Source organism: Schistocerca americana, chromosome 1, assembly GCF_021461395.2.
Source record: "Schistocerca americana isolate TAMUIC-IGC-003095 chromosome 1, iqSchAmer2.1, whole genome shotgun sequence".
In the NCBI taxonomy this organism is placed as follows: domain Eukaryota; kingdom Metazoa; phylum Arthropoda; class Insecta; order Orthoptera; family Acrididae; genus Schistocerca; species Schistocerca americana.
In genome coordinates, this window is record NC_060119.1 from 897,717,852 (window position 1) to 897,741,966 (window position 24,115).

Here is a 24,115-nt window from a genome sequence, read left to right on the forward strand (position 1 = left end):
GGCTAAGCCTTTACGATGAATGTAATTTGGTCAGCAGTACCTAAATTAAAGCAAAACTCTTCTGCTAGGATGGATGTTGGCGTGTCCTGTGAGTAACTTCGGAAAAAAAATCATTGCAATCACTCCCGCGAGAAAACAAGACTGTCGGAGCAGCATTATCGTCTCGAAGTTGTATCTCGATTTCAAGACCTATTTGGTTACGGATCAAATCTCTGCGAACACTTTGACTGTCTTCATAGAGTACATGAGTTTGAAACAATGTAATTAAACTTTCCTTACCGCTGAAAGTGTCCACGGAAAGCTCAATACTTTGAAGTATTTCCTACCGTCCCAGCCTAATTAATTAATTAATCATTTTAGAACTCCTTCGATCATCTTACTGGCTATGTATTAAATGTCACACCTTTCGACAGCTGTGGTAAATATTGCAGAAGGCCTGGCTCAAGACACAAAGACATGATCGCACCTGACTTTCACTTCCAGCTGTCTGGCTGCGGTAAGACACACATACGACGATTACAGCAAACACTACGAGAAGATAACGAACTGTAATTTGGCAGCGCAATGCACAGCGTCTCGAACTCACAGGGATAGCTTATCTTTGCGAGATCGAGACCCTATGCTTCGTTCGTTCGCTGACACTATACATCCCGTATGTTTACGGGACGTCTACTGTCAGCGAAGACATCTCTCAGCGTGAAAGAGTAGATAGTGCAGTGTATTTTCTGGGACTGCTGGATGGCTAACCCTTGTGAGCATATGGCACGCCAGAATGAGAAAGCGATTTCTGTCTCGGTGGACCCCTGTGGATTAGCCCGGCACGTCAACAGGAGGCGCGTTATTTGCACGGCACGAGTGCCGTTTGCGTCACGGGTGGCCGCCCCCACCAGGGGAAAACCTAACTACTCTTTCGCGGAACCACCGCCGTTTGAAGACAGTATCCCGACGATATATTCGCAACAGCCGAAACTCTTCACGTCACCCGGCGTTTGCGGAGACGGCTCAACAGCGAACAGAGGAGAAATAAAATGATAATTTTCTGCGGTCGGATCACTGAAGGTCAACCACAGCAGCCATTTGTTGCAAGTTGTTACGGACATTGCAGGTGGTGGTCAGCTAGGTGAATCTCTGCTAATCTGCAGGAAAGCTGATAGAGGTGAATGCTGATGACGGTAGTGTCCCATACGTGAGAAGTGGTATTATTATGAGGTTACGTTTCCTATCATCCTAAAACTTAGCATGGAGTTTGAGTAACATTTCCATTTAACAAGGTATTATGTCATACCAGAAATAAATACTAATTATGTAAATATACCATCCTCCTCATGTATTAGTATCATTAAATTATTTCTAAGATAATGTTAAATCATTTGAAATACAGAATACTCGTGACGTAACTTTCCAAAGAAACCTGACATGGCGTTGCTGGAAGTATCACGTCTGCATGCATAAGCAATAACTTAACAGAACAGCTAATAACATGAATTACCATGGACCACAATATTTTATCAGCCTTTTACTTTCTTTCCATCTAAGGAAAGATTTTCATTCAAAATACAGATGTCACCACAAATTCGACATGAACGTATAAAACAGTTTATATTTTTGTAGAGAGAGAGAGAGAGAGAGAGAGAGAGAGAGAGAGAGAGAGAGAGAGAGAAGGTGGGGAACAACATTTAGCTTAATGTTCCCAATGCAACATACTTCAACAATGCCCCGAGTCAAATTCCAAACGTTACATCTTATGGCAAGAGGTAATGTGACACTATTCGTCAACTAACGATCTGATGTTGCTCTTTTACATTCAGATTTGGTCTTTCACTGTCGTCTGTTCAGTTGTAACAGATGAGGTTTGAACCCAAAGTGTTGTACATACTGTATTCTAGTCTCCTGTATTTTCAATTAGTATGCTTACAATTACAAGACGTACAAGAACGCCACTCGTAATTGCCCCCATCAGAGGCTGAACCCGTGACCTTGTGTACACGAAGCAGTGGAACTGCCCTGAAGTATCTGAGAAGGGCCTCCACGAATTTAATCTCCGCAGTACTCTCGGTGCTAGTCGAGAAAAGTAGGTTTGTGTTAACGGGCTACACCGTCAATTTGCCATTTCATGATAATCATGACGCTTCTGGATGAAAACTAAATTTTCTGAATAAATTAGGACGTATTCAGGGAAAACAACTTGCGTTGCACATTCTATTTTCATACACGACATCTTGCAAACAACAGATACAGCGGGCAGGTCGATTCCAACTCCCTAGATTTCTGAGAGGTATTCGTCATTTTACATCGTCGACCACTGGCAAAGAAACGGTCATGCAGAGCATCTTGACACACAATTACTTGGCTAGATGAATGTTTAACATAACCCCTCACATACTCCACGGGCTGAATCAAAGTAAATCGGATACCCCAAACTTGCACAATAATATAAATGAAACGGGACGATCAGTGAGATCATGGTAGGAAGACGAATGGAGAGCACTTTAGCTTCGTTGCAGTGGTCCTTGTAAAAAAAATCGCATACGAGACTAGTGCGACCAACGCTGAAATACTGTTCCAGCGTTCTGAGTTCTAATCACGTAGCTATGGCAAGAGACATCGATTGAAATCTGAGAGTTGCTATTAAGATTAGCAGGTCGGTACAACTCTTACTGAAGTGTATCAGACACGCTGGAGGAACGGAAGTGAGAATCCTAAGACAAACGACTCACCATGTTTAGTAAATTTAGAGAACATGTATTTCCAGAAGACACACCATTATTCTGTCGCCATCGTGTAACTCATTTTCTCAATACGCGAATAGAAAAGGACAAAGTCGATAAAATATATATAAGGCGTAAACGGTATCTACTTACAACGTACGACAGTGGTGTTGTGGGAAGCCAAGACGGAAGATTTACTAAAGAACACTTGTTTTCTATCAAGCCGGGGAAACAGCCTCAAATTGGCCTGCAAAATCCGCCTAAGCTACTCCGCATGCGCGCCTCGTGGGAGTTTCAATGTCCTCAGTTCCGAACGCCACTGGCTTTGTCGGCTATTAAAGGAACTTATTAAACTTTCCCGTGAAGGTAATGAAACACTTATGAGCGTTATGCACAAACTAGTTAAGTTTGCAATTCCGTCTAAACCCTTACGAGCAAGGTAACTTTGTAAGTAGGCTGTTTAGGTTTTTATGTTGGTAACGCCACGTAGCGCTCTATATGAAAATCACTGGCTGTGCTGTGTGCAGTCTGTGGCTGGTTGGCACTGTTGGAATATTCGCTATTGTAGTGTTGGGAATTTGGATGTTAACAGCGCGTAGCGTTGCGCTGTTGGAGGCGAGCCGCCAGCAGTGGTGGATGTGGGGAGAGAGGTGGCAGAATTTTGAGAGCGGATGATCTGGACGTGTGTCCACCAGAAAGGAAAAAATTGTAATACTGGATATCATGAACTGATATATATGATGAATTTTTAATATTATTAAGGTAAATACATTGTTTGTTCTCTATCAAAATCTTTCATTTGCTAACTATGCCGATCAGTAGTTAGTGCCTTCAGTAGTTAGAATCTTTATTTAGCTGGCAGTATTGGCGCTCGCTGTATTGCAGTAGTTCGAATAACGAAGATTTTTGTGAGGTAAGTGATTCATGAAAGGTATAGGTTATTGGTAGTCAGGACCATTCTTTTGTAGGGATTATTGAAAGTCAGATTGCGTTTCACTGAAAATATTGTGTCAGTTTAGTGAATGTCTGAGTACGTTCAGTTTTGCTCAAATAACATAGAGGTTTACCAGCACAATAATTCATAAACTTTTCTAAGGGGATGTTTCATAACTTCGTAGTAAGACGGCCAGACAGACAAAATGATTTAACTGTTAATTTTTGTGCTGTAAAAATTCCGAATACTTTGAGGCATAATTCACATAACGTCAATTATACATTTTGCAAGTGCAGGACAAATGGTTTTAATGTTCAGTGAAAATTTTAACCAAATTCGATTCACGCCGCGCATGCGCATGCGGCCATTCTCAGGCTGTTTCCCGGCTTGATAGACCACAAGTGTCCTGTATCAATTTGTGGTCTCGACTTCACCTACATCACTGTGTTGCGGCAACTGTTTACACCCTACTATAATTGCTTAGGCTTCCACAGCCAGAATTAGTCGACTTAAAGGTTTCCTGGGTATGGTACCGCGTCATAATGTACACTCCTGGAAATGGAAAAAAGAACACATTGACACCGGTGTGTCAGACCCACCATACTTGCTCCGGACACTGCGAGAGGGCTGTACAAGCAATGATCACACGCACGGCACAGCGGACACACCAGGAACCGCGGTGTTGGCCGTCGAATGGCGCTAGCTGCGCAGCATTTGTGCACCGCCGCCGTCAGTGTCAGCCAGTTTGCCGTGGCATACGGAGCTCCATCGCAGTCTTTAACACTGGTAGCATGCCGCGACAGCGTGGACGTGAACCGTATGTGCAGTTGACGGACTTTGAGCGAGGGCGTATAGTGGGCATGCGGGAGGCCGGGTGGACGTACCGCCGAATTGCTCAACACGTGGGGCGTGAGGTCTCCACAGTACATCGATGTTGTCGCCAGTGGTCGGCGGAAGGTGCACGTGCCCGTCGACCTGGGACCGGACCGCAGCGACGCACGGATGCACGCCAAGACCGTAGGATCCTACGCAGTGCCGTAGGGGACCGCACCGCCACTTCCCAGCAAATTAGGGACACTGTTGCTCCTGGGGTATCGGCGAGGACCATTCGCAACCGTCTCCATGAAGCTGGGCTACGGTCCCGCACACCGTTAGGCCGTCTTCCGCTCACGCCCCAACATTGTGCAGCCCGCCTCCAGTGGTGTCGCGACAGGCGTGAATGGAGGGACGAATGGAGACGTGTCGTCTTCAGCGATGAGAGTCGCTTCTGCCTTGGTGCCAATGATGGTCGTATGCGTGTTTGGCGCCGTGCAGGTGAGCGCCACAATCAGGACTGCATACGACCGAGGCACACTGGGCCAACACCCGGCATCATGGTGTGCGGAGCGATCTCCTACACTGGCCGTACACCACTGGTGATCGTCGAGGGGACACTGAATAGTGCACGGTACATCCAAACCGTCATCGAACCCATCGTTCTACCATTCCTAGACCGGCAAGGAAACTTGCTGTTCCAACAGGACAATGCACGTCCGCATGTATCCCGTGCCACCCAACGTGCTCTAGAAGGTGTAAGTCAACTACCCTGGCCAGCAAGATCTCCGGATCTGTCCCCCATTGAGCATGTTTGGGACTGGATGAAGCGTCGTCTCACGCGGTCTGCACGTCCAGCACGAACGCTGGTCCAACTGAGGCGCCAGGTGGAAATGGCATGGCAAGCCGTTCCACAGGACTACATCCAGCATCTCTACGATCGTCTCCATGGGAGATTAGCAGCCTGCATTGCTGCTAAAGGTGGATATACACTGTACTAGTGCCGACATTGTGCATGCTCTGTTGCCTGTGTCTATGTGCCTGTGGTTCTGTCAGTGTGATCGTGTGATGTATCTGACCCCAGGAATGTGTCAATAAAGTTTCCCCTTCCTGGGACAATGAATTCACGGTGTTCTTATTTCAATTTCCAGGAGTGTATAAAACTACTACTGCTGCTGCTGCTGCTGGAGAATAACCGAAGTTTCGACCACGGTTGCAGCGGCCTCCTCTTGGCCGCTGCAACCGTGGCTGAAACTTCTGTTATTCTCCGGCAGTAGTAGTTTTATACATTATGACGCGGCACCATACCCAGGAAACTTTTATGTTAACTGTTTACACCCTGTGTGTGTGGATATGCTCCCCGCTGTACCGCAGAAGAGCTCATCACTTCATCCACTTGGTGCAGTGGTACAGATATTTTGACACGCGGTAAGGTAATAAACACCTGCCACAGTGTTTGGATATACCTCGGGTCACAAGGTTCGCGCTGTGACGACTGAGTTCAACAAGCTGTCTGCTGCCAGCCTAACCGCCTGTTGACACAGACAGCCAGAGCCACAAATCAGAGCAGTGCGGCTGCTTCTTGGTCGCGACTGTACCCCGGCTGGATGTGTGTCAGCGGCGAAGCGCGGGCGGTAATTTCGCAGCCGCCGGTTTTCACAGCGTGATAGCGCCGCTGTCGCCGCCGCCGCCACCCTCGGCTCCCGTGCTCTGTGCTACCGGCCCGCTACCATTTACGACGTTGTCGTAAATACCGCCGCAGGTTTATTGCCCTCTCTTTACTGCTCTCGGCAGGCGTAATCGCACAGTATCTCAAGAATCCCCAGAATACGTGGCAACTGAAAGCCTCTCAAGAATCGAAGTGATTGTCCTTCACTACGCACATAAAAAAACGTTTTTCCATGATTTTACAGTACTGGCCATTGAAATTGCTACACCAAGAAGAAATGCAGATGATAAACAGGTATTCATTCTACACATATATTATACTAGAACTGACATCTGATTACATTTTCACGCAATTGGGTGCATAGATCCTGAGAAATCAGTACCCAGAACAACCACCTCTGGCCGTAATAACGGCCTTGAACGCCTGGGCATTGAGTCAAACAGAGCTTGGATGGCGTGTACAGGTACAGCTGCCATGCAGCTTCAACACGATACCACAGTTCATCAAGAGTAGTGACTGGCGTATTGTGACGAGCCAGTTGCTCGGCCACCATTGACCAGACGTTTTCAATTGGTGAGAGATCTGGAGAATGTGCTGGTCAGGGCAGCAGTCGAACATTTTCTGAATCCAGAAAGGCTCGTACAGGACCTGCAACATGCGGTCGTGCATTATCCTGCTGAAATGTAGGGTTTCGCAGGGAACGAATGATGTGTAGAGCCACGGGTCGTAACACATCTGAAATATAACGTCCACTGTTCAAAGTCCCGTCAATGCGAACAAGAGGTGACCGAGGCGCGTAACCAATGGCACCCCATACCACCACGCCGAGTGATACGCCAGTATGGCGATGACGAATACGCGCTTCCAATGTGCGTTCACCGCGATGTCGCCAAACACGGAAGCGACCATCATGATGCTGTAAACAGAAACTGGATTCATCCCAAAAAATGACGTTTTGCCATTCGTGCACCCAGGTTCGTCGTCGAGTACACCATCGCAGGCGCTCCTGTCTGTGATGCAGCGTCAAGGGTAACCGCAGGCATGGTCTTCGAGCTGATAGTCCATGCTCCTGCAAACGTCGTCGAACTGTTCGTGCAGATGGTTATTGTCTTGCAAACGTCCCCATCTGTTGAGTCAGGGATCGAGACGTGGCTGCACGATCCGTTACAGCCATGCGGATGCCTGTCATCTCGACTGCTAGTGATACGAGGCCGTTGGGATCCAACACGGCGTTCCGTATTACCCTCCTCAACCCACCGATTCCATATTCTGGTAACAGTCATTCGATCTCGACCAACGCGAGCAGTAATGTCGCGATACGATAAACCGCAATCGTGATAGGCTGCAATCTAACCTTTATCAAAGTCGGAAACGTGATGGTACGCATTTCTCCTCACACGAGGCATCACAACAATGTTTCATCAGGCAACGCCGGTCAACTGCTGTTTGTGTATGAGAAATCGGTTGAAACTTTCCTCATGTCAGCACGTTGTAGGTGTCGCCACCGGCGCCAACCTTGTGTTAATGATCTGAAAAGCTTATCATTTGCATATCAGAGCATCTTATTCCTTTCGGTTAAATTTCGCGTCTATAGCTCGTCATCTTCGTAGTGTAGCAATTTTAATGGCCAGTAGTGTAGCTCTGTAACACGTGTGTCACTTTCTGAGTAAGTCCAGAAGTTCTGGATAGCGGGTTAAGCTGTCAGGAACCAAAACAATGTCAAAATTATTGTCATCAGAGGAAGGAGACCGCACAACGCCTCCACTAACAGCAGCATTGTCTTAACGCCAGTGCACATTCTCGCGCTCCCTTCTGTTCTGCCCTGGCATTTTTCAGAAATTCTGTTGCATAGCTGAAGCGAGCGCCCTGTCGAAAAACCAATTCCCAGCACGAACAGCCATACGCCTCAAATTGTGTCCACATTTGAATGCCCTCATTGAGCGTGCGCTTTTAAACGATTGTAGTTATCGATCTCTAGCAAAAGAAGTCACGATATACGAATCATCAATCTTTTTAACTTATTAATGCAATCTGCAATATTTAGTTGCAGTCTACTTCCTAAGTAATTACCTAGATTGACGATTAGCAACACTATCTAAACATAAAAAAAGCATTACTATCTCCCTAATTTGTTCTTTGTAGTTGCTTTTAGTAACGTTCCAGTGTGTATTGTCTGACTGTCATTTAACCGTAACCAAGGTAACAACACTATCACCCAGTCTGAATCTTTTACTTTCGGTCCTAAAAATCATCATGACTTACTCTGTTTGCGTCTGGTCGGGGAACGAGGTGCACATTAAGATTTTTATTCAGTCACGTTTACACATTCCAAGACATATTTACCCATATGGATGTTTTCTTGAGGGGGGAAACATGACAGTACCAGAGCTGCCGTAGTTATTTTTACGACGTCAGAGTGACAATAATTTATCACTATTTACAAAAAACCTGCAGATTATAAATGTCTGTAAAGGTGTATTTTCGCATTTCCTCCCAGCTCGTCACTCGTACCAGAAACTCTCAACCAAGTGCAACGTCGCTTCGAGACTCCAGCTTTCGAACACAACACATGGAATCCCAGAATTCAAGCGGTTACAGCATCTGGGTATTTGACTTCAGGTTTCTTGCCTTACCTTGGATCAAATTATTTCAAGTGTGTGTGTTTCTTGACTTGGGGGAGGACACCAAACAGCGAGGTCATCGGTCCCATCGGATTAGGGAAGGATAGGGAAGGAAGTCTGCCTTGCCCTTCCGAAAGGACCATCCCGGCGTATGACTGAAGGGATTTAGGGAAATCACGGGAAACCTATATCAGGATGGCAGGACGAGGATTTGAACCGTCGTCCTCCCGAATGCGAGTCGAGTGTGCTAACCACTGGGCCCCTCGCTCGGTGGCTCCTTTGGATCACATAGCGCTCTTAGATGTGCTTAAACCAGTGCGAGGCAAAAGTAAAGAAAAAAGAAAAGCAAGCAAGGCGCCGTTTACCGGTATTACATGAACGATTCCTCAAAACTAAGAAAAATTATCGAAGTACAAATTATGACGCAATTCTTAAGGATTTAGAAAAACGTGGCACATATCGTTTGAGAGAGAGAGAAATTGGCTGCAAGTATATCACACTGAATTTCGTAATATAGAAAACTTACTTAGCATACCATTCAGCGGGGCTGATGGAAACATTTGGTCGTTACTATTATAGTAGAAAACTAACATTCAGGTGTTGAAGCATAAAAGAAGTAAACGGTCCCTATCTGAGAGTGCGAATTAAGCAACGAATGATGTAACCGAGATGTCAGCAGCACAAATTATTGATCACAGACTAGAAGACCGTGGTTGGTCCTTCATCAACAGATTACAGGGAGCAGCTTTGAAGTAGGATAGAAGTTGATAAGTCTGGTCTAAATATCACGTAAAATTTTGGTATTACCGCTGTGTACTTCCCATGCCAGTGAGAAGTAGTAGCCGTATCCTTCCTCTGATAAGTAACCCAAAATATTTCATGAAAAATTAATCAACGTATGTAAAAGCGTACCTTTCTAGCAATTTTTGTGATAGTTCTTCACTTCTACGTATTGGAAACACTCCACAGGCTGATCAGATGAGCTTATCACGTGACATACTGAAAACCATGGCTCATAGAAGTCGGATAGGACCATTATTTCGCGACTTCCTAAAAGTATTTGGCTCAGTGTCAGACCAATGCTTATTAACGAAAGTATGATCATATGTACTACGAAACGAAACTTGTTACTGGAATGAGAGGTTATCTTGGAACGGAGAACGTAGTATGTTACCTTTGAGGTCAAAAATATAGAAATTTTTGGCGTGCCCCAAAAATTCTTTTGAAACCTCCGCTCTTCATGTTTTACGTTGATCACCTGCTATATTAACAGCAACTTCATGCCTTCTGGAGACGATTTAGTTACTATTAAGCCATTACGAAGCGCTGAGAAAAGTTGCATACGTACTCAAATCACTATTTAACTTCAGAGAGGTGCTAACTTCGCAATGACTTTGAAAGTTCATACACGTAAAAATGTGCTCTTCGCTAAATGAAAAAATTGTTCTGTGATTACATCTTCAATCCCTGTTGCACAATAGTTCAACTTCTACAAATGATTGGGATACGAAATGATCACTAAGGTTCAGTTCTAGATGCAGCAGATGACAGTCTTCAATTCATTGAAAATACAGGGAATATTCCGTAAGTTTACAAACTAGATTGCTGTAAAACACTCGTGCGACCAAACTTAATCGTATTTGGTAAAGATATCACAACCTTCAGCAATAATCTGACAGAGTATATTGGACGAATACAAAGAAAATCAGAGCATTATATTTGCCGCATGAGAGTTTGTCACGGCCATGCTAGACCACACGACCTGTCAAACTCTTGAAGGTAATTGCCAACTTCCTGCGAAATCCTAGATTCAAGAACAGGCATGAAGCGAGGAATCTGGGAGCACAGTGCCGACGCCTAAATACCAGGTGGTTGTAATTGAATTGCACCTACTCGCAGAGGTCCAGTATGGGCTGTAATTATCGTATGACAACATAAATCTGTAGATATTCTAATGCGTTAATGCTGAACCGATTTCCACTGGGAGAAAATTAATTCCAATTTTGGCAACCAGGTGCATATCTGGCGCCCAATCTGCAACCTTTTTTTTCCAGAGTAAATCGGTTCCGAATTCACGCACAAGCTTATCTAAAAATTTTCGCTGGCTTACGATAGCTGCAGCCCACGCCGGACCTCCGTGAATAGCTGCACTTCAATTATAACCACCTGGTTCCTATCGCGTAGTGACTGCTAAGCAGAAATTAATGACAGCACACCTATTGGCACTTGAGTATTCCTCCTTCCCATGCTGCACAAGCGAATGGAGCACCAACAAGTACTCTCTGCCATGCGCTTCACCATGGTTTGAAGAGCAAAGATGTGGACGCAAATTTATTGAAATAAGGCGACACTGTCTGAAAGCGAGGTTAGCTTACCGCATGAGGCAGAGAAGCCGCTGGGATGGTGGAGCGCCGTCTGCAACTCTTAGGTCGGAGGCGCCAGGACTACTGACGGCGCGGCTGGCGATCTTAAATGGCCTCGCCGCGAAGGGGGGCCGGGGGATTTCCCACGTCACAAGGAGGCTACCCGCCCGCGCCGCCTTACTCGTGACCCCCTTCGGAGACAGTGCGATGCCCTTGCTGCGAATCATCCGGTATGAGCGGCAGCGCCCTCATCTGGGCGTCAGGCACGACGGTGCCTCAAGTTCGTCCCTCTGCGTCAGGCTCGCCCCTGGCCGTACTTCCCCATAGCACTGCGACTGTACCAGCCCAGTGATGGCTCTTCTGTTCACCTGTTTCGTCATGTGTGTATGACCAAGGAGATGTCTCATTATTGGCACGCCAGTGAAACAGTCACACTTTCATTAACACGTTCTCAGTTCTGTATCACGAACTTGGAAATGACTTGTCTTACTAAATGAAGTTCAATCTAGTAATACAAGATCCCGTTACATCAAAGTGACCAACGCCTATGTCCGATGCCAACGTGCAATAAGCACTCACAGATGGCAGCAATAGCAGTGGGTACGTGAAGCGTGTCGTCCGAAAGGGCGTGATCAAATGGTTATGAGCACTATGGGACTTAACTTCTGAGGTCATCAGTCCCCTAGAACTTAGAACTACTTAAACCTAACTAGCCTAAGGACGTCACACACATCCATGCCCGAGGCAGGATTCGAACCTGCGACCGTAGCGGTCGCGCGGTTCCAGACTGTAGCGCCTAGAACCGCTCGGCCACACCGGCCGGCAAAGGGCATGATCATTGGCTTTCGGGCCAAGAGTGGAAGCAGTTCTGAAATAGCTAAGTTTCTAAACTATTCGAGTACCGACGTGGTTAGAGTATACTGTGCATGTCAAAACGGCGGTATTCAAAACCGTCGCCAGGGCAGCTGTGCTGCATCACAGGCCTTAGATGGCAAGGGTGCGGAGATGGGTGCGGACGAACAGGCAAACTGTTTACAACTGGCCGCCCAGGTGAACGAAGGGGCTACCAACAGTGTGTTCACAACGACCGTTCAGCGAACGCTGCAGCGTACGGGCCTCCACAGCAGGCGACGGTTAATGCGTCCATGCTGACTGCTGTTCCTCGGCAAAGGAGGCTGGAGTTTGCATGCTAATAATGCGGTTGGATGTACAGTAGTGGCTACAGGTAGCTTTTCGGATTAATCACGTTTTATGTTCCATCGGACAGAAAGCCGTCGGCGTGTACAGTATGAAACGTCCGAACGCAAAGACTCTGCTACAATCGTCGGAAGGTTCCAGGACGGAGGAGGGAGCGTTACGGTCTTGGGAATGTTTTCGTGCCATCCTGGAAGGCACATGGATCAACTGAAGTACGCCTCCATCTTTGGGGATCATGTTCACCCCTACAACCAGTTTGTTTTTCCTCGGCACGACGGGACGACACCACGTGTCACACAACTCGCAGAGCACGTGCGTGGTTCGAAGAGCGCAACTACGAGTTTTCTGTGCTTCGCTAGGTACCAAAATTACCGGATTTAGAGCCAGTCGGTAATCTGTGCAACCGTTTCGACCGGACTTTTCGCGCCATGGATCCTCAACAGATAATCCTAGCGCCGCTGGCGACGGGGCTGGAGACGGCATGGCTCCGTATCCCTGTAGGTACAGTACCGTCTAGAATCTCACTGACACACTTTCCACGCTTCTCGCAGTGCTCTGTTATTCAGACGTTTTGGAGGTGGTTGCAATGTCACAGGACAGCGTAGAATTAGGATCCAAGCCGTGAGCATAATTTGCAATGGTACCAACAAACTACATCTTGTAGATTTTATTCATAGCTGCTATTTTTCCAACAAAATTTTATATAGTTCACCAAAAAATAACTCAGCTGCCGGAATATTTTATTTACTAAACCGGTTTCAACAGGTTAATCTGTTACCCTTGGATGTTCACTGTTGGCTTGTACCTTCCTCAGTGAAGCGTAATGCCATGACATATCTAAAAATGTACATCTGGTATGCGATAATTGAACACGGAGGTTGATAGCTTAGAGTGAATTAATCACACTTCCGTACCGAGTCAAGCTGATGTGCTAGGCAATACTGATCTTTCGAAACCAGTTAGGCCAGTGAAATATTCCAACTGGCTTGCAGCCAGATGACGTCTACGTCTATACTCGATATATCGGCTGACGAAGTTAGTTCCACACTGGCGATTACTGGTGCACATCGCTGTTTTGACTGAAAATTCGCACCGTGGCTCATGCACATTGGATATAGCTGTACGACCGCCTTCTGTCGAGTTCAGCCCCCTCCGTCGAATATTGCTGCATCTCAGATACACAGGCGCGTGCGTAACATGGATTTCGAATTATGGGGGCGCGGACTAATATTCTGTGTTCAAAATAATAAAACTATGGCTTGCCATTAGTTCTAAAATTTTATCTCTCTCGAGATAGTAGGTATATCACTGGGTACAGGGTTAAAAGTCATCAGTATGATTAATAAAGACCTTCTGCTAAACTTATTTCCATGGTATAGTAATTTATAGAATGTCTTGAGATGCAATGTTCGGCTGCAGCTGACTTACTGGGCTGTGAGAGACTAGTTTCATTCATGTTCAACGCATCTTTCACGAACTGCGCATGTTGCCTGGCCAACCTATGCCTTGCCAAATTGTCATGAAATTCTGGAGACTACACACTTCTGTATACTCGCAATCCTGCTGGCTTTATTAATACGCTGTAGTCTGTACGACTCAACGACTGACTTTTTAGAAAGTTTTATGTTTCACCCTTCACTCTCAAGCATTATTGTCACTCAGGGACAATGAGTTCAAAATCTATATACGTAGCTCTGTTCCATCATGCTCGTTCGTCAACTTTTTATTCAATAGTGACTATTTTTAACAAATTACGGCCAACAGATGTAAGTTTTGAGATGCTCAACGTACGAGACGGTTCAGCTGAGGCGGGAGATGCCAGAGATGACGGTTGGAGTTTTCACGGAGGGCCGAGCGCTTGCCGATAAAGGAGAGGCCAGTGATGGCTAATAGGAGGGTTTTCTCTAGGAACTTTAAGCCGCCAGCTGGCATTTAGAATGGTCTGAAATGTTGCATATGACTGGCCATATTCAAATATTACTTAATCTCTACATGTAAAAGAAAATTTCCTGACCCATCACCCAGGCCAAACCGCTAAAGACAGACGCTTTAAATTTGGAGAGGGTGTTGATCTTATACTGTGGGCATTGTTCGATATTACGTCCCTACGGCGGTGAAGTGAAGGAGAAAGGCTTTTTTGGAAATATGTCGTTATTAAGGCAATTTTGAAGATGTAACTACGAAAATTGGTATTTGGTTTCTCTGTCAGAAATAAAAAATATATTTTAGAATTTTTGGGAATTCAACCAGTAAGTAAGTAAAATAGTGAAAGTTTTTTATAAATAAATCTTCATTCAAGTATTACTAAAGCATTTTTGAAGCTACTGCTAGGAAAAGTGGTATATGCCTTCTGGGTTAAAAATAAAAGAATACGTTTCTCAGTGTTTTTAGAAATCCATCACCTAAGACGGGGGAATAGGGGATGAGAATTGTTATGAAAAATTTCGTTATAAAAGCAATTTTTAAAGAGAAATTAGTTGAAATTGGTATGACTTCTAAAGAAATGTGTATAAGGGGTTGAAAGTTCCTAGGTAAATACCATCACAACAATTCTAGAGGAAGCGTATTCGTGGCGCTGAGGGCGTTTAATGGAACAATAATAAAAATACCACGGTCACTACAGGAGTTAGGTTATCTTAGTAAATAAATATTCTCACAACAATCTTTCCAAATTAATGGCATTGAACACTTCACGCGGTCTTACCAAGCAAGGGATTGGACGATGAGTCTCTATCGTCCCTGAAACTCACATTTTATTTACTGAGTTATGTTTTTATATCGTTTTTGTTATGTGCGTGTGTTAGAATATCTTGTTCTTCTCAGTTACATAGTATGGCAATTCTCGTATCTGGAGAAATGCTAGCATCTTTCAAGTGTCCACAGAAAGTTTCTGTTTGGGGGTGTTACTGCAGCGTATATGCAACGTAGAACGACTACGAAGCGGCAGCGACATATAGACAAGGGATTGCTGTGGCATTCGTGTCTTCTCAATGTGTGTGCGGTAAATGCGGGGACCTCAACTATGGCGACGCCATTACCAAATGAGTCCAAACAAAACCAACGTGCTGTTACTCTTTTCAGGACTGCCGAAGGACAAACACCGGTAGACATCCATCGGAGAATGAAGAATGTGTATGAGGCAGCATGTTTGTCGAAAAAACAGCGTTTTGGAATGTTGTGCCAAGGAGTACTGTTGCTTCAGGGGAGGGAGAGAGAGAGAGAGAGAGAGAGAGAGAGAGAGAGAGAGAGAGAGAGAGAGAGAGTTGTATATCTAGGCGCTACAGTCTGGAACCGCGCGACCGCTACGGTCGCAGGTTCGAATCCTGCCTCGGGCATGGATGTGTGTGATGTCCTTAGGTTGGTTAGGTTTAAGTAGTTCTAGGGGACTGATGACCTCAGATGTTAAGTCCCATAGTGCTCAGAGCTAGTTTGAACCATTTGAATTAATTAATATGTTGTGTGCTTTGTTTTACATGTTTGAATAATGAAAAAACAGTCCAAGCACATTAACATCTCATTCAGTCAACCCTTGCAGCTTAACATCTGAGGTCATCAATCACCTAGACTTAGAATTACTAACCTAAGGCCATCACACACATCCATGATCGAGGCAGGATTCGAACCTGCGACCGTAGCAGCATCGCGGTTCCGGACTGAAGCACCTAGAACCGCTCGGTCATAACGGCAGGCCTCAATCACTACACTGGAAGCCATGACATGATCTGTGGGGGCAATGTTTTTTGCAGAGTACACTTTCACATGCCGTGTGTAGCCCCTAATAACACTGTTCGAATAGCTCGGATCCATATTTATAACGTTTTTCCCGGAATATACTGGCGGAACCCCAGCCATTCTCTGAACGGCACAATAGTATCATGAATACACACTTACTCAACAGGCGAACACACTTCATGAAATTTATCTTTTAGTAGTTTAACTAATGATGAATTTTTTTCAGTTTGCCGTTGTTTGTACCAGAATTGTCCGAAAAATGTAACACACTCAAAAGGACCTCAAGCCTGTTGCGTGATAAAGCTTTACTTTATTTTTGTATAGTATATTCTTTGACCCGTACGTATTTCTGGGGTGTATGTTTTCGGTCCAATCAAAGCCACAGAACGACACAAAAATCCGGTTTCTCCGTTATTTCTGTCTACCTATTACTGTAGTCTGTCGTATTCAGTACATTTTCCTTGACAATACTGTCAATAATTCGTTGCTTAGCATAAGAATTCGTCTAAGTAACAATGGCTTCCAAAATTTGGTCATTAAAAAAGTATCGATAAAACTCCAGTTCATCGCATCTTGAAGCCATTTTCATCTTCGCATGCCCAGCAATTCCCTCATCAAAGGTTGTGGTAAGGTTATTCATATCTCCAGTTACATAACGCCAAGTAACTTCATACACAGTTGCTGATACCGCAACGGTGGTGGTTCCTGCATCGGAATCGTCGGACTCACGATCAGGAGTATATTCAGGATCAACGCCGTCAGATATGTCACTAAATAGGTCTCACTCTCACTGAATTCTCAACAAGCAATTGACTCCGCGTCGGACTGTCACAAACTAAAATTATATATAATTAACTCAGATCTTCAAGGAGACACCAACCTGGAAGGCTTAAACCAGAGGCTCATACGATGCTGCGGAGATCTGGGGTGCAAATTTCTCGACCTCCGCTATCGGGTGAAGAAATGTAGGGTCCCCCTGAATAGGTCAGGCGTGCACTACACGCCGGAAGCGGCTACAAGGGTAGCGGAGTACGTGTGGAGTGCACGTGGGGGTTTTTTAGGTTAGAGAATTCCCTCCCTAGGCCCGACAAGACGCCTCCTGAGACGCGGCAAGGTAGGAGTAGGCAAACTGCAACAGGGAATAACAATATTAATGTGCTAATCGTAAACTGCAGGAGCGTCTATAGAAAGGTCCCAGAACTGCTCTCATTAATAAACGGTCACAGCGCCCATATAGTACTAGGGACAGAAAGTTGGCTGAAACCAGACGTAAACAGTAATGAAATCCTAAACTCAGATTGGAATGTATACCGCAGAGACAGGCTGGACAGTGAAGGGGGAGGCGTGTTTATAGCGATAAGAAGTGCAATAGTATCGAAGGAAATTGACGGAGATCCGAAATGCGAAATAATTTGGGTGATGGTCACGGTTAAAGCAGGCTCAGACATGGTAATATGGATGTCTCTATAGGCCCCCTGGCTCAGCAGCTGTTGTGGCTGAGCACCTGAAGGATAATTTGAAAAATATTTCGAGTAGATTTCCCCACCATGTTATAGTACTAGGTGGAGATTTTAATTTGCCGGATATAGACTGGGAGACAAACGTTCATAACGGGTGGCAGGGACAAAGAATCCAGTGAAATTTTTTTAAGTGCATTATCTGAAAACTACCTTGAGCAGTTAAACAGAGAACCGACTCGTGGTGATAACATATTAGACCTTCTGGTGACAAACAGACCCCTACTATTTGAAACAGTTAAGGCAGAACAGGGAATCAGCGATCATAAAGCGGTTACGGCATCGATGATTTCAGCCGTAAATAGAAATATTAAAAAAGGTAGGAAGATTTTTCTGTTTAGAAAAAGTGACAAAAAGCAGATTACAGAGTACCTGACGGCTCAACACAAAAGTTTTGTCTCAAGTACAGACAGTGTTGAGGATCAGTGGACAAAGTTCAAAACCATCGTACAATATGCGTTAGACGAGTGTGTGCCAAGCAAGATCGTAAGAGATGGACAAGAGCCACCGTGGTACAACAACCGAGTTAGGAAACTGCTGCGGAAGCAAAGGGAACTTCACAGCAAACATAAACATAGCCAAAGCCTTGCAGACAAACAAAAATTACGCGAAGCGAAATGTAATGTAAGGAGGGCTATGCGAGAGGCGTTCAATGAATTCGAAAGTAAAGTTCTATGTACTGACTTGGCAGAAAATCCTAAGAAATTTTGGTCTTATGTCAAAGCGGTAGGTGGAGCAAAACAAAATGTCCAGACACTCTGTGACCAAAATGGTACTGAAACAGAGGATGACAGACTAAAGGCCGAAATACTAAATGCCTTTTTCCAAAGCTGTTTCACAGAGGAAGACAGCATTGTTGTTCCTTCTCTAGATTGTCGTACAGATGACAAAATGGTAGATATCGAAATAGACGACAGAGGGATAGAGAAACAATTACAATCGCTCAGGAGAGGAAAGACCGCTGGACCTGATGGGATACCAGTTCGATTTTACACAGAGTACGCGAAGGAACTTGCCCCCCTTCTTGCAGCGGTGTACCATAGGTCTCTAGAAGAGTGTAGCGTTCCAACGGATTGGAAAAGGGCACAGGTCATCCCCGTTTTCATGAAGGGACGTCGAACAGATGTGCAGAACTATAGACCTATATCTCTAACGTCGATCAGTTGTAGAATTTTGGAACACGTATTATGTTCGAGTATAATGACTTATCTGGAGACTAGAAATCTACTCTGTAGGAATCAGCATGGGTTTCGAAAAAGACGGTCGTGTGAAACCCAGCTCGCGCTGTTCGTCCACGAGACTCAGAGGGCCATAGACACGGGTTCACAGGTAGATGCCGTGTTTCTTGACTTCCGCAAGGCGTTCGATACAGTTCCCCACAGTCGTTTAATGAACGAAGGAAGAGCATATGGACTATCAGACCAATTGTGTGATTGGATTGAGGAGTTCCTAGATAACAGAACACAGCATGTCATTCTCAATGGAGAGAAGTCTTCCGAAGTAAGAGTGTTTTCAGGTGTGCCGCAGGGGAGTGTCATAGGACCGTTGCTATTCACAATATACATAAATGACCTTGTGGATGACATCGGAAGTTCACTGAGGCTTTTTGCAGATGATGCTGTGGTGTATCGGGAGGTTGTAACAATGGAAAATTGTACTGAAGTGCAGGAGGATCTGCAGCGAATAGACGCATGGTGCAGGGAATGGCAATTGAATCTCAATGTAGACAAGTGTAATGTCCTGCGAATACATAGAAAGCTAGATCCCTTATCATTTAGCTACAAAATAGCAGGTCAGCAACTGGATGCAGTTAATTCCATAAATTACCTGGGAGTACGCATTAGGAGTGATTTAAAATGGAATGATCATATAAAGTTGATCGTCGGTAGAGCAGATGCCAGACTGAGATTCATTGGAAGAATCCTAAGGAAATGCAATCCGAAAACAAAGGAAGTAAATTACAGTACGCTTGTACGCCCACTGCTTGAATACTGCTCAGTAGTGTGGGATCCGTACCAGATAGGGTTGATAGAAGAGAGAGAGAAGATCCAACGGAGAGCAGCGCGCTTCGTTACAGGATCATTTAGTAATCGCGAAAGCGTTACGGAGATAAACTCCAGTGGCAGACTCTGCAGGACAGACGCTCAGTAGCTCGGTACGGGCTTTTGTTGAAGTGTCGAGAACATACCTTCCCCGAAGAGTCAAGCAGTATATTGCTCCGTCCTACGTATATCTCGCGAAGAGACCATGAGGATAAAATCAGAGAGATTAGAGCCCACACAGAAGCATACCGACAATCGTTCTTTCCATGAACAATAAGAGACTGGAATAGAAGGGAGAACCGATATAGGTACTTAGGGTACCCTCCGCCACACACCGTCAGGTGGCTTGCGGAGTATAGATGTAGATGTAGAACCTCTCCATTTGAGAATGGCAATTGCAACCTATGTCCTCAATTATTTGCTCGGTATATTCCAGTCTGTTTTCCTCTACAGTTTCTACCTTCTACAGCTCCATCCAGTATCACGGAAGTTACTCCCCGATGTCTTAACAGATGTCCTTACCATCCTGTCCCTTCTTGCTTGTTGGTGTTTGCCATATATTCATTTTCTTGCCGATTCTCCGGAGAATGTTCTCATTCCTTACCTGCGCGTGTTATCGCAAAAGTAACCAGAGGTCGTAAACGCAAGGAAACAATCCCAAAACATTCGTAATTTTGTGCTAATAGTGTGTGGGAGCGAAATGCAGTTGGCATCCCTGTACACGCCTTTGTTTAATGTGTACGGTAACTGCCAGAAGTTTCATTGTTGTATGTCGGTTATTGTTCACTGCTGTATTGAGGAACGTTGTGTCGCACAGTCTGCGAATTTCTAAATGGCAGAGTTAGAGGAGCAACGCGTCTTCATTAAATTTTGTGTGAAACTCGAGAAAACCTTTACAGACACACACCAAATAATGCAGGTAGCCTACAGTGACGACTGTCAGGAAGGTCAACAAAACTGTGCGTGCCAATCAAAGACAGACCGAAACATTGCAGAAGAATGTAACATTTCAGTTCGGTAATCTCATAAAATCCTCCCACACCATCTTGGAATGCATCGTGCTGCTGCCAAGTTCGTCCCACGGTTCATGATCAGAAAGACCTTCCTCGCAATCTGTGAAGAGCTTTTCGATCGCGCAAATGAGAATGAGATGTTCCTTAAGAGAATCTTAACTGATGATGAGACGTAAGTCTATGGTTATGCTGTTGAGACCAAGGGTCGATCTTCACGATGGGTCAGGAAAGGTTCTCCAGCACCAGAAATAAAGCTCGTCAGGTCAAATGTCAAATCCATGCTGATAGTTTTCTTTGACTTTGAAGGATTAGTTCATCATGATTTTGTGCCACAGGGAAAGACTGTTAATCGATGGTAACATCGGGACATGTTGCGACGTGTGTGACAAAATGTTAGAAGGAAACGGCCTGAAATATGGGAAGACAATTCATGGCTCTTGCATCACGATAACGCACCCAGACATTCATTCCTGCGGGTGCGTGACTATTACACGAAGAACGAAATCACTGTGCTCCCTCATCCTCCGTACTCTGTTGGCCTGGTCCCCTGCGGACTTTATTTCCAAAGTTGAAAACCCCGTTGAAAGGACGAAGATTTGCAACGATAGACGAGATAAAAGAAAATTCGCAAACGAAGCTTCGCACACTCCAGCAAGAGGCGTACGAAGACTGTTTCCTGAAGTGGAAATGGCGTTGGATGCGGTGTATCAATTGTGGAGGAGGGTATTGCGAAGGAGACCATGTACAATGAGTGAAATGTACACGTAGAAAATTTTTTACGAAATTTTTTTTACGGAAAATTTTTTTTACGGAAAATTTTTTTACGGAAAATTTTTTTTACGGAAAATTTTTTTTACGGAAAATTTTATTTACGGAAAATTTTATTTACGGAAAATTTTATTTACGGAAAATTTTATTTACGGAAAATTTTATTTACGGAAAATTTTATTTACGGAAAAATATTTACGGAAAAATTTTGTGAAAAGATCTCGTGAAGATGAGGAAGACTTGAACAAGTCCTTCGCGTTCCTCCCGTACGTGGGAAGGGACGGGGACGGGCAGAATCCTGAAGGAAGATTACATTAACACAGTCTTCCCCGGCTCGGTAAGAAAGATCTGGTTTGCGGAAGGCGGATGTCTGCGGATTACCATGTCATTCTGGCAAAGCCAAAATTTGTCGGACTACACTAACTGAGCTTGAAACACCACACTCGCCTTGCGCGGCCTAGTATATCAGCAACTGCCGAGCATTGAATCTCTATGGTACATGCTTGGATTATTCTGCTACGAAAATCTGTGGCACGACAAGATCTTTCTGAGATTTAATAACTAAGGAATCTGCGGAAATACGTTTGGTGGAATATCTTGTTAATGGTGATGACTCAACTTGATAGAACTTGGGACTGATTTGCCTGATGTTCTGAGACGGTAAATTTTATGCCTATTGATATGTCCAGCGACAATTCTGACCACTGAATTTTACTGAGTGGACCAGCTGTTGGACATAGCGGTCATGCATCAAAACCTATGCGATTGCGGCGCCGCGCCAATTTTTGGCATCAGGTTAGTGACGTGTACCAGAAATTCCTAGAATAGCACTCACCTTAAAATAGAATAATATCGTGACGAGATAGCTACGTCATCCAGCTGCAAGCCGGAAACCACATGGAATAGGCATTACGACGGAAACACTTCAAGAATCACAGAACTACGACCTATCACTACACGTATTCCACAATTTACGTTACAATTTGCGTGTCTAAGGTTACTTACGTTGCCACTTCCCAGTGACGTAACTGGGGTACGGCAACTTGGCCACGTGCCCTGGGCGCCATTTCCGTGGAGGCTAAAACAAAGGCAAAAAAGGGAAAATGGGGCGTAGAAGAGGATAATGATGGGAAACAAGAAGGGAATGGACTAGAGAGTACTAAAACGCCAAGGGGGCGGAGATATATGAAATGGAATCATGAGGTGACTTCGATTGTTCTTTAGCTACAGTTCCCTAGGATGCCCTGGTACAGCTTTGTATTCACTGGCAATGACACACTGAAAAAAGAATCATTAGCCGTTGGTTTTCCATGTATCGAATTGCAGCGTTCAAAACAGAACTTCAAATGTTACGTTTTGCTTCACTGCGAAGTCATGTGCGCAGTAAAGGACAAATAATACAAGCAGCCACGAGCATTAAACAAAAGTTGACCTGATGTCGGCATGGGTGGCGGGGGTTGTACCAAGTCCAAGTTTATCTAAGTTTATCTAAGTCTATCCTTCCCTGTTTGAGCGACAAACTCTACCGCTACTAAACCTCCTCCACTCCACCCCCACCCCTCATTTCCTCTGTTCCAGTCACGAATGTGACAAAGATTACCGTCGCAAATCTCCGTTTGAGTTCTAATTTCGTATTCTCCCTTCATGGTCATACGACGAATTTTTTTTTTTTATTTGGAGGAAATAATGAGTTTCCCGACACCTCTTGGGTCGTGGGCTGTCGGAAATTACGAGTATACAGCAAATTTCTCGGTCATGCACAATGCATCTCTTCTATCGTGTGATACTGGATACTGACGAATATGTCTGCAACGTGCATGTGCAGAGTAAACGAACCCGCGACGAAACACAGAGCTCTTCGTTAGATCTTTCTGATGTCCATTAATCCTACCCTGTAAGGATTTCAGTCTGACGAACAGTACAGAAGAATCGGTCGAACTAGGGATTTTCAATTCAATCTCTTTCGAGGCGGAATGAAATTTCTTTAGGATTTGCTAATGACTCAACCTAGAACTTGTATTATAGGGTCATTCTACTTAGGGTCCGCCCCCGGTAGCTGAATAGTCAGCACGACAGAATGTCAATCCAACGGGCTCGGGTTCGATTCCTGGCTGGGTTGGAGATTTTCTCCGCTCAGGGACTGGGTGTTGTGTTGTCCTAATAATTATTTCATTCCCCTTGGAGGCGCAAGTCGCCGACGTGGCGTCAAATCTAAAGACTTGCACCAAGCAAACAATCTACCCGACGGGAGGCCTTAGTCACACGACATTTACATTTATCCTACTTAGGTATTTTACATTTGCTACATTCCATTGTTACATTCTCCATTTATCACTAGAAGTCTAACCGATGAGTAATGGATCATTCAATTTATGCGAAATTTGTTTTTTATTTACGCTCCATGCACCTTACTCCTATCGTACCATCTTTGAGGACACTAATAGCTCCATAGTCTGAATATTAAATCTAATATACACCGCAAATTCCTTTACTTGCTCTTAACTATACCACTGCGCTCCACACATTGTTGCTGGGATTCTCTTCCGATCGTTTAGCCGATTTCGAAGTTCTGTTGTTAAATATACGAAAGGAATTTAAAGATTACAGAACCTGTCTGTCGACCATCTGACTTACCTATTCAACATTTAGACGACTTTACATCTTGTAATGAGACATATGTTACCCCTTTGCTCCTTAGGCGAAAACTGCAGAGCCCTCTGAATTGTTTCATACGTTGA

The 24,115-nt window shown here is 44.7% G+C and overlaps 1 protein-coding gene across 2 annotated transcripts in view; it reads right to left on the bottom strand.

Moving 5' to 3' along the window:
- The window catches only part of LOC124547440 (major facilitator superfamily domain-containing protein 6-like), a 323,248-nt gene that overhangs the window by 153,395 nt on the left and 145,738 nt on the right, over positions 1-24,115 (bottom strand). The window contains exon 1 of one of the 2 annotated variants that reach the window (XM_047125106.1): positions 11,121-11,183. The exons of the other annotated variant lie outside the window; for it this stretch is intronic. The gene's annotated coding sequence lies outside the window, so the exon portion shown is untranslated. Of the gene's footprint in view, positions 1-11,120; positions 11,184-24,115 lie in introns of those variants that run through there. 2 annotated transcript variants of the gene reach the window in all.